The sequence below is a fragment of the Pinus tabuliformis genome, chromosome 2_1 (assembly GCF_031772625.1).
Source record: "Pinus tabuliformis cultivar Carrire ecotype Pingquan chromosome 2_1, CPIR1, whole genome shotgun sequence".
NCBI lineage: Eukaryota > Viridiplantae > Streptophyta > Pinopsida > Pinales > Pinaceae > Pinus > Pinus tabuliformis.
In genome coordinates, this window is record NC_142299.1 from 511831118 (window position 1) to 511843147 (window position 12030).

The window sequence follows — 12030 nt, forward strand, 5'->3', positions numbered from 1 at the left end:
ATAAGGACACAACATAATCTTCATCAAATGCATAAATGTAGCTGGGGAATAAATCAAAGTAAAAGGAGCCAAAAACAATTCATAATACCCATATCTAGTCCTGAAGGTAGTCTTGTAGATGTCTTCTTCTTTGATACATACCTGATGATATCCTGATCTCAAGTCGATCTTTGAGAACACTACTTCTCCTTTCAACTGATTGAATAAGTCATCAATCCTTGGAAATGGGTACCTATTCTTGATTGTCACCTTATTCAACTGCTTGTTATCAATGCACAATCTAAGAGTACCGTCCTTATTAATAATGAACAATATTGGTGGACCCCAAGGCGATACACTTGGCCTAATGTACCCCTTGTCAATAATTTCCTTGAGTTGTAGCTTCAACTCTACTAACTCTGGTGTGCTCATCCTGTAAGGTGCCTTTGACGTTGGTATTGTCCCTCATACCAACTCAATAGAAAAATCCACTTCCCTTTGTGGACGTAAATCTGGAATCTCTACTCGAAACACATCCCGAAACTGTTGCAATACAGGGTACCTCTTGAATATTTCGGCATCCTCAACATCCTTTCCCTTGTCATTAGAGATATGCACTGCAAAACCACACAACCTTTTCTATAACTATGCTTAGCCTGCATAGTGGTGACCATCCTGGTGTAGGCTTCTTCTTCCCCTACAAGATTCTCTTCTTTCCATTTCCATCAAGGCACTCAATTTCCTTGTCATAGAAATGTACTTTGGTCCTATGGAGATATATCCAATCCATACCCAAAAGCATATTATACAATCCCAATGTTATTACATTCAAATGTGTTGATGTAGGCATAGCATTCAACTCAAATGCACAAACTCTTACCCAATTATGAACTCTTTTCTTTGCACTTGTAGCCAACTGCACCAACCAAGACTTTGCATGCACTTCTTTTCTCAAGCCACACTTATCCAAAAATTCATGATTAACATAACTATGATTAGATCTACGATCAATAAAAATAGAAACAAATTTATCACAAAGCTTACCATCCATCTCAATGATAGATGCCTAGGGTCCTCCCACCTGTTATCCATAGCTACACAAATCTGAGAAATTCTATGACCAACATCCCTAATTGTATGTGCCTCCTGATCACTATAGATCTAAGGTCCACTGCCCTAATACAATGGACAATCTGTTATAACTCAGAATGAACCTTAAGACTGAGAAAAGGCAATTTCGAGGTAACCACAGACTAAGCTTCGATCTGGCATCTAGCCCTACCAGACCAGAGAGGACTCTCTCTTTGCCAACATAACATGGCTGCAATAAATGAAATGCTAGGCTAGCTATGGAGTATGGGAATTTGTTTGAAAGTTTTGGGTCGAAACAGCAAGAGAAAGGACAATTGGGCTATGGAGTTGATGCCAGTCTGGCAAATATGGGGCAATGTAAGTGCCATGTTCAGCCAGATAAATATTGTGAATGTGAGAAGAATAGGGGAGAAATCCCACTACCCTACAGGCATCAAACAAGGGATCGATCTATAGCAACAACTTTAGATGAAAGAGAATCACAAGGTTGCTCAAGAGAGCATCTAGCAAAGGATGAATTCTGCAAAGACAACCATTACATCTAACAGCAAAATCATCATGAAAGGAGCATCATAGCAGATGAATTCCTAACACATCTATTAGATAATGGTATAACAAGGCAGGAAAAACAAAATATGTAAGCGAGTTACATGAAAAACATATTGAACAATAACACCGTGATGGATCCCAGGTCGAAAGGGCAGAAAACTACTTTATTAAAATGATATTCAAGAAAAACTTACACAATGCCAGGCAGCCTCTCTGCTGCAAAAATTGAACCCTTACACTCTGAAATTCATAAAATATATACAATTTTCTCATCCCTGTACTAAGGGAATTAAGCTCAACCATCTTCTTCAAAATAGAATCAGTTACATTAAATTTGGACCGAATTTCTGAAATTAGGTGTTAAAGATGAACTCGTATCTCCTGAACCATAGCCCCTATTACAAAAATGAAAGAGGTTTTTGTAGATAAGGTCATTTTTTAGAAAACCCTCTGTCAAAGTTTGGAAATTTATTTTCAATTGCTCGGAATTTGTGCCACAAAATCATCTCTAAAACAGAAAATCTGTAAAAATAAGTTGTAAAGATGTAGTCAAATATTCCAATTCATGACACCTGTGAATCAAATGAAAAGGTTTTTATTATATGGATTATGGTTAATAAAATCCTCTCTGGGTTTTATTTTAGTGTAGGCTTCAAATATCACTGCATATCTCCCACATAGTAATACCTGTGTATAAACTGAATGAGGTTTTTGTTATTCGGTATGTGATGGACAAAAACCTCTTTCACTTTTTAAAAATTCCTTACCATTACTTCAGAAACTGATTTTGTAGTAAACTTGTCCCTGTGTGCAGCGAATGACCTCAAAACATGCATAATCAAGAATCAATCATTCATTTCGATCATGTCTTCCGATTCGAGAGCCAGTTTTGCGAGTGTGATATATTGTTGGAAAGACTTTTCTGAGATGCTTCTGATGGACATACTTAGGATATGATTTGCACTGAAAGTCATGTGAAAAACATCTCTGAAATACCCAGACATAGTAAGAGCCCATTTTGATCCATGGTGACAGGCTGCAAAGACTGGAATCAGCATTGGCCTTATTGGGGATGGTAGTTCCTTGGAGGTGTCAAGAACATCATAGATCAAGTGCATCATCCATTAAGCAATATAATCACAAACAACTACAAACCTGAACAACTTATACCAACCAAAGACACATACAGACTGTAATCTGTACATAAACAAGTACCGCAAACTGAAATGTTGCCTCAAGCAGCTTATTTATGTACAAATCTACCCTACTTTTCTGCAAATTCAATAGATCAAGTGATGTTGTAATGCCAGATCAACCAATCAAGTAACTATGATAAGGATACTGTTGGGAAGTGCTTGAACCAGGACACAATTAGAAATGTTGACAACCATACATGCACAAACTGAGTTTGGCTCTGTGAAAGACAATTTGACTTCTCCTTCAAATTGAAAAAATACTCCATATATGCAACAATAGGATCAAAGAAACCAGACTCTATTTGCTGCCCTAACTCCTCAACATAGACCTCCAACTGCAAACTGTCAATGAAAACAACCACGGGTAGCCTTATTGTTTCTTGTTTTGAAGGAGGGAGATTTTCCAAGAACTTTTTGGGATCTCGGAATTCATATGATTGGATCTGATCATTTAAATACTGAATCTCCTTCTCACAATTTTCAACAACTAACTCAAAGAAACCAATTTTAGATTTAGGAGGAAACTTCGGAGATCTCAAACATTGAAGCACAATAATGAAAAATACTTCATCTATTTCAATATCCACTAACTAATCTCTCACTTCTTTGAAAGATTCACAACACACGGGGTTTTCCACATACCCTGTCATCGGTGATTACCATTAACATTCTAAAATCTGGATTTTGGATGTGTTGGCAATGAAGTTACTCTGAACTTTGAAGCTCAGGATATTGAACATTGGAGTCGCCAGGTAGATGATTTCAGCCTTCATATGTGTCTGACTGTTGTCCACCATCAACAATCAGATCTAGAACTTGAACGACCTTTCCCAAAGAAGATTTGTCACCTCGTTCCCTGCCAACAGCGCCAATATGTTATCACTCAAAATGAACCTAAAGGCTGAGAAGAGGCGATTCCAAGGTAACCACAGACCAAGATTTTGATTTGTCATCTAGCCCTACAAGACCAGAGAGGGTTCTCTCCTTGCCAACACAACATGGCTGAAATAAATGAAATCCTAGGCTAGCTATGGAGCGTGGGGATTTTGTTTGAAAGTTTTTGGGTCGAAACAACAAGAGAAAAGATGATTGGGCTATGGAGTCGATTCCAGTTTCTGCCGAAAAGCTTGGGGAAAATTAAGTGCCATGTTCAGCCAGATAAAGATTGCAAATGTGATAAGAATAGAGGAAATAAAGCCCACTGCCCTGTAGGCATCAAACAGGGGATGGATCTGTTGTAGCAGCTTTAGACGAAAAAGAAACACGAGGTTGCTCAACAGAGCATCTAGCAAAGGATGAATTCTGCAAAGACAACCACTACATCTAACAACAAACTCATTATGAAAGGAGCATCATAGGGGATGTATTCCTAACATATCTCTTACATAATGTCGTAACAAGGTAGAGAAAACAAAATATGTAAGTGAGTTACATGAAAAACATACTGAACAATAACAACGTGACGGATCCCAGGTTCAAAGGGCAGAAAACTGCTTTATAAAATGATATTCAGTAAAAAATTACACAATGCCAAGCAGCCTCGCTACTACCAAAATCGAACCCTTACACTCTAAAATTCAAAAAATATATACAATTTTCTCATCCTTGTACTAAGTGAATTGAGCTCAACCATCTTTTTCAAAATAGAATCAGTTACATTAAATTTGGACCGAATTTCTGAAATTAGCTGTCAAATATGAACTCGTATCTCCTGAACCATAGCCCCTGTTACAAAACTGAAAGAGTTTTTTGTAGATAAGGCCATGTTTGCAAAAAACCTCTCTGAAATTTTGGAAATTAATTTCCAATTGCTCCGAATCTGTGCCACAAAATCATTTCTAAAACAAAAAATCATTAAAAATTTAAATCTATAAAAATAAGCTGAAAAGATCTAGTCAAATATTCCAATTCACGACACCTGTGAATAAACTGAAAGAGTTTTTTGTTATATGGCTCATGGTTAATAAAAGTGTCTTCGGGTTTCTCAAAATTCCTTTCCGTCTATTGTAAAATAGCGCCACACTAAAATGACTAAAGCAGTAAAATAAATGAAAATTTTGTTTTGTTTTAATGTAGGCTTCAAATATCACTGCATATCTCCCATATAGTAACACCTGTGTGTAAACTGAAGGAGGTTTTTGTTACATGTTATGTGATGGAGAAAAACCTCTTTCACCTTTGAAACATTCCTTACCATTACTTCAGAAACTGATTTTGTAGTAAACTTGTCCTTGTGTGCAGCGAATGACCTCAAAACATCTGCTGATGGTGGACAGTAGTCAGACACATATGAAGGCTGAAATCATCTACCTAATGACTCCATTATTCAAAATCCAAGTTTCAAAGTATTGATGGTGGCTCCACTAGCTAAATTAAGGACTCAGATATTGTTTCTCTTTGTTCAAGGTATTCATGTATTGATTTTTCTAATCTTCCTGGTTTTCCTAATCAATTACCGAAGGATGCATATATTTTGAGAAATGCCCCTAAATTCAATGGCAAAGATCTGAATTTGACTCTTAAACATGTAGCAAATTTCAAAACATTTATTGAATCTTTTAGAGTAAAAAAGGAGGATGTTTTTATCAGATTGTTCTATGATTCGTTTCAAGGGAAATGTAGACAATGGATCAAAAGTTTTCCTATCAGATCTATTAAGTTATTTGCAGATTTTTGGCATATCTTTCTTGAAACATGGATGGAGAAAGAGGAAGAATTCAAAATAGAGGTGCCCTCTATTCAAGGCTTTAGAGAATGGGAAGGTATGTGCACAAACGATGAGGTAGAGGAGAACTTTGCTTCATCTCTTTCTTCTTATTTGAAGTCTTGTCGATGTAGCCATGAAGTTAAGCTCAATTTTTTGCAAGAGTTTGCCATAAAAATTGACGGAGATCTAACTGAATTGGAGACCCAAATATATTCCTAGGATCTGGACTGTCAAGTCCCATTCTTTGATGACCATTTTCAGCAGAAGGAAGAGAAGGTAAGGTTGCCCGTGGATATTTGCATTGATAGTTTGGAGCTGGAAGCATGTATTGAGGAGTTGAGGCAGCAAACAGAGTCTGGTTTCTTTGATCCTATTGCAGCGTACATGGAACTTTTTTTTAGTTTGAATGATAGATCAGATTGTCTTTTGCACAACTAGACTCATTATGTGCATGTATGGCTGCCAGCATTTACATTTGTGTCTTGGTTTAAGCACTTCCAAGCAGCATCCTTGTCACAGTTACATGATTGGTTGATCTGGAATTACAGCATCACTTGATCTATTGATTTTGCTGCAAAGTAGGGTATATTTTTGTATAAATAAGCTTCCCAATGTAGCATTTCAATTTTCGGCATTTGTTTTAGTTTTCTAATGTACAGGTTGCAGTATGTGTGTTTTTCGTTGTTGGAATAAGTTGTTCAATTTTGTAGTTGTTTGACCATATTTTTGAATGGAGGAGGCACTAATCTACATGTTCCCAGAGATCTATGGTTCTTGGCACCTCCAAGGAGCTGCCATCCCCAATAAGGCCAATGTTAGTTCCAGTCTTCGCAGCCTGTAACCAAGGATCAAAATGGGCTCTTACTATGTCTAGTTTCCAGAGATGTTTTGCACATAGTTTGAATGTAAAATCATATCATAGGCATGTTCATCAGAAGCATCTTGGAAAAATCTTTCCAACGGTATATCACACTCCCAAAACCGGCTCCCGGATCAGAAGTTATGATCGAAATGAATGATTGATTCTTGGTTATACATGTTTTGAGGTCATTTGCTGCACACAAGGACAAGTTTACTACAAAATCAGTTTCTGAAGTAATGGACAGGTATTTTACAAAAGTGAAAGAGTTTTTTTTCAATCACATATGAAATAACAAAAACCTCCTTCAATTTATGAACAGGTGTTACTATGTGGGAGATATATAGTGATATTTGAAGCCTACATTAAAACAAAACAAAATTTGCATTTATTTTACTATTTTAGTCATTATAGTGCGGCGCCATTTTACAACATATGGAAAATAATTCTGAGAAACCCAAAGAGGTGTTTGTTAAAAACCATCCATATAACAAAAACCTCTTTCCGTTTATTCCCAAGTGTCATGAGTTGGAATATTTGATCAAATCTTTACAGGCTATTTTTACAGTTTTAAATATTTAGTGATTTTTTGTTTTAGAGATTATTGTGTGACATGGAGTCTGAGCAACTGGAAACGAATTTCTAAACTTTGAGAGAGGTGTTTCCCACAAATGAACTTATCTATAAAAACCTCTTTCATTTTTGTAATAGGTGTTATGGTTCATGAGATACGAGTTCATCTTTGAGCCCTATTTTCAAAAATTCGGTCCAAAATTAATGTAACTAATTCTATATTGAGAGAGATGGTTGAGCTCAACTCCCATAGTACAGGGATGAGTTAATTGTATATATTTGATGAATTTTAGAGTGTAATAGTTGGATTCTTGCAACAAAGGGAGGCTGCATTGGACTGTGTAAAGTTTTATTTGAGTATTATTTTAATGAAGCTTTTTCTGCTCTTTAAATTTGGGATTCATCACAGTGTTTAATGTGCAGTATGTTTTTCTTGTATATTCATTTCCATGCTTTGTTTTTTCTGCTAATTTGGTTACATCATTATCTAAGGGAAGTGTTAGGAATTCATCCATGCATGATGCTCTTTTCACAATGATTATGTTATTTGATGTAGTGGTTATCTTTGCAAAATTCATCCTCTGTTAGATGCTTTGTTGAGTAACCCTGTGTTTCTTTTTCTTCTAACATTGCCACTGTAGATCCATCCCTTGATTGATGCGTACAATGAAGTGAGATTTCTCCTCTTTCCTTCTATCGTTTATATCTTCTATCTGGCTGAACATTTCACTTACCATGCCCCAAGTTTGCCCGCAGAAACTAGCCTTGATTCCATAGCCCAATGGTCCCTTCTCTGGTTGTTTTCGACCCTCAGCTTTCAATCAAATCCCTATACTTCATAGCTAGCCTAAGATTCAATTATTGCAACCACATTTTTTTGGAAAAGGGAGAGCCCTCTTTGGTCTGGTAAGGCTAGATGCCAGATCAAAATCTTGGTTTGTGGTTACCTCAGAATTGCCTCTTCTCAGCGTTGAGGTTCATTTTAGGTGCTAACATATTGGCACCGTTGTCAGGGACAAGGTGATAGATCTTCTCTGGGAAAGATTGTTCAAGTTGCATATCTGATTGTTAATGGTGGACAATAGTCAGACACATATGAAGGCTGAAATCATCTACCTAACGACTCCATTGTTCGAAATCCCGAGTTTCAAAGTATTGATGGTGGCTCCTCTTTCCTTCTATCGTTTATATCGTTTATGAGAGGTCTCAAATGTTGTTTCTATTTGTTCAAGGTATTCATGTATCGATTTTTCTAATATTCTTGGTTTTCCTAATCAACCACCGAAGGATGAATATATTTTTAGCAATGGCCCTAAATTCAATGGCGAAGATCTGAATTTGACTCTTGAACATGTAGCGAATTTCAAATCATTTATAGAATCTTTTAGAGTAAAAAAGGAGGATGTTTTTATTAGATTGTTCTATGATTCGTTTCAAGGGAAATGTAGACAGTGGATCAAAAGTTTTCCTATCAGATCTATTAAGTAATTTGCAGATTTTTGACATATCTTTCTTGAAACATGGATGGAGAGAGAGTAAGGATTCAAAATAGAGGTGCCCTCTATTCGAGGCTTTACAAAATGAGAAGATGTGTGCACAAACGATGAGGTAAAGGACAAATTCACTTCATCTCTTTGTTCTTATTTGAAGTCTTGTTGATGTAGCCATGAAGTTAAGCTCAACTTTTTGCAAGAGTTTGCCATCAAAATTGAAGGAGATCTAATTGAATTGGAGACCAAATACAGTCCTAGGATCTGGACTGTCGAGTCCCATTCTTTGGGGACCTTTTTCAGAAGAAGGAAGAGAAGGTAAGGTTGCCCATGGATATTTGCATTGATAGTTTGCAGCTGGAAGCATGTATTGACAAGTTGGGGCAGCAAACAGAGTCTGGTTTCTTCGACCCTATTGTAGTGTACATTGATTTTTTTTTCAATTTGAATGATAGATCAAATTGTCTTTTGCACAACCAGACTCATTATGTGCATGTATGGCTGTCAACATTTACATTTGTGTCCTGGTTCAAGCACTTCCAATCAGCATCCTTGTCACCGTTACTCGATTGGCTAATCTGGCATTAAAACATCACTTGATCTATTGATTTTGCTACAAAGTAGGGTAGATTTTTGTATAAATAAGCTGCATAAGGTAGCATTTCAGTTTTCGGCATTTTTTTTAGTTTCCTAATGTACATGTTGCAGTATGTGAGTTTTTTGTTGTTGTGCAGAATAAGTTGTTCAGGTTTGCAGTTGTTTGACCGTATTGCCCAATGGATGAGGCATTAATCTACATGTTCCCAAAGATCTACAGTTCTTGGCACCTCCAAGGAGCTACAATCTCAAATAAGGCTGATGTTAGTTCCAGTCTTCACAGCCTGTCACCAGGGATCAAAATGGGCTCTTACTATGTCTGGTTTTCAGAGATTTTTTGCACATGAATTTCAATGCAAATCATATCTTAAGAATGTTCATTAGAAGCAACTTGGAAAAATATTTCCAACGGTATATCACACTCCCAAAACCAGCTCCCAGATTAGAAGATATGATCAAAATGGATGATTGATTCTTGGTTATGCATGTTTTGAGGTCATTTGCTGCACAGAGGGACAAGTTTACTACAAAATCAGTTTCTGAAGTAATGGACAGGGACTTTACAAAAGTGAAAGAGTTTTTTGTCAATCACATACTAAATAACAAAAAAATCCTTCAATTTATGCACAGGTGTTACTATGTGGGAGATATGCAGTGATATTTGAAGCCTACATTAAAACAAAAGAAATGTTGCATTTATTTTACTGTTTTAGTCAGTATAGTGTGGTGCCATTTTACAATAGATGGAAAATAATTTTGAGAAACCCAAAGAGGTTTCTGTTAATGAGATACCATATAATGAAAACATCTTTCAGTTTATTCCTAGGTGTCCTGAGTTGGAATATTTGACTAGATCTTTATAGGCTATTTTTACAGTTTTAAATATTTAATGATTTTCTGTTTTAGAGATTATTGTGTAACACAAATTTCAAGCAACTGGAAATGAATTTCTAAAATTTGAGAGAGGTTTTTCTCTCACATGACCTTATCTACAAAAACCTCTTTTAGTTTTGTAAAATTCATTACCATTACTTTAGAAACTAATTTTGTAGTAAACTTGTCCCTATGTACAACAAATGACTTCAAAACATGCATAACCAAGAATCAATCATTCATTTCGATCATGTCTTCTGATCTAGGAGCCAGTTTTGGGAGTGTGATATATTATTGGAAATATTTTTCTGAGCTGCTTCTTATGGACATACTTAGGATATGATTTCCACTGAAACTCATGTGCAAACCATCTCTGAGAACCAGACATAATAAGAGCCCATTTTGATCCCCGGTGACAGGCTGCAAAGACTGGAACTAACACAATCCTTCTTGTGATTATATTTACCACATATCTAATAGTATAATGGTGCTCTTCCATTTTTTCTCTCTATGGTATGACCCATGTCCCTCCTTAACTCTTTTGAACTTCTTGTAAGGAGCAACATTTTATTTCTCACCTACATCTTGAGGTCTTCCCCGCTTTGGTGGCCATTTTCCTTTGACTTTCCCATTTCCTTTCAAGTTGCATTATGCTCAGCTTTTCACTTTGACTTCTCGTAATAGTGCTTCAATTTAAGGATGACTTCCTCTAACAATATAGGCTCATAAAACTCAAATGCACTGATGAATCTCTGAATCCTAGCCTTCTCCTCCTTGAGATATGGTACATACCTCAACAACTCTAAAAATATGCTAGTGTACTCATCATCTCTCACAACACCCATCTGTAGCTCACAAAATGTGTTATGTCTATCATCATAGTACCTCTTTGATAAGTACTTCTTATTGAAGAGTTTCTCAGACTCATCCCAAGTAAAGTCTCCTTCCCAAACACCTTTGACATTATTCACATCCTCCCACCAGATATTTTGATTTCCCTTAAGACTAAAATTCATTATCTTACCTTTCATGTTATCTATATATTTATGTAATATAAAGAATTTATTCATCCCAAGAAACCATGCCTCTGCATCTTTTGACTTCTTCATCTCTCCATCGAATGTGGGAGGCTTCATCTTCTTACACTCCTCAAGCAAATACTCACCTTTCCTATAAGGATGATGATGGTGATGACTACAATGATGCCTCCTAGAAGATAAACTAGAATGGTTCCCATACATACCAGTTCCCCTATAGGGTGTGTCCAATGATCTACAACCTCTAACTATGCCTCCCCTATCCAACCTATATCTAGATTGAGACTTGCTACAATAGCCTCCATTAGTCTCTTCTTCCTGCTCTTGAATGATCCTCAATTGTCCCTGTTTTTGCAATTCTAACAAGCCCTGAAGAGTCATTACATTAACCTCTATCTGCTTTTCTTGAGCCCTTGCAAGTCTTTCTTGAGCCTTAACCAACATGTCATTATCTTCCTTACAACTTATTATCTCTTCCCTCAAGCTCCTTAATGTATCTACCATACCAAGAGAATTCTCATATCCTTGCAGCCCAATTGATCTACAAGGGAAGTTACGAGAGCTATAATCTACCATTTTGCTTGCCATCCTTGATTCATTTTTTCCTGCAAGTATACCATTTCATATAAACCAAATGGATACCAAAATCAAATCCATACCTCATTGATGTTTAGGGGAGCCTTATCTCATCTACAAGATCAGTCCACATTAACATGTACATGTATAATCATAAGCATATATGTATAGTCAACATATCAACATACACTATCATGCTTAACCATAACAATTGTATACCATGATCCCTTGCATGACAATCATAGCCTTGATAACATCAAATGTTTTGCAAAGAAAGTGCAAACCCGATCTGATACCACCCTATGATGACACCTACCCTCATATCTACCCACTTTCACTAGCCTACCCAGGGTAAACATGAGATGAGGGGCTACTGTAACATGTGTCAACCTACTAGGTGACCTTAAGGAAATGGAGTCGAGATAAAAGACCTTACGGACTTCCCTCAGGTGCCACAGAGTCTTCAAGAGTATCATAACCCCTCAAGGAGTCCATCTATAGA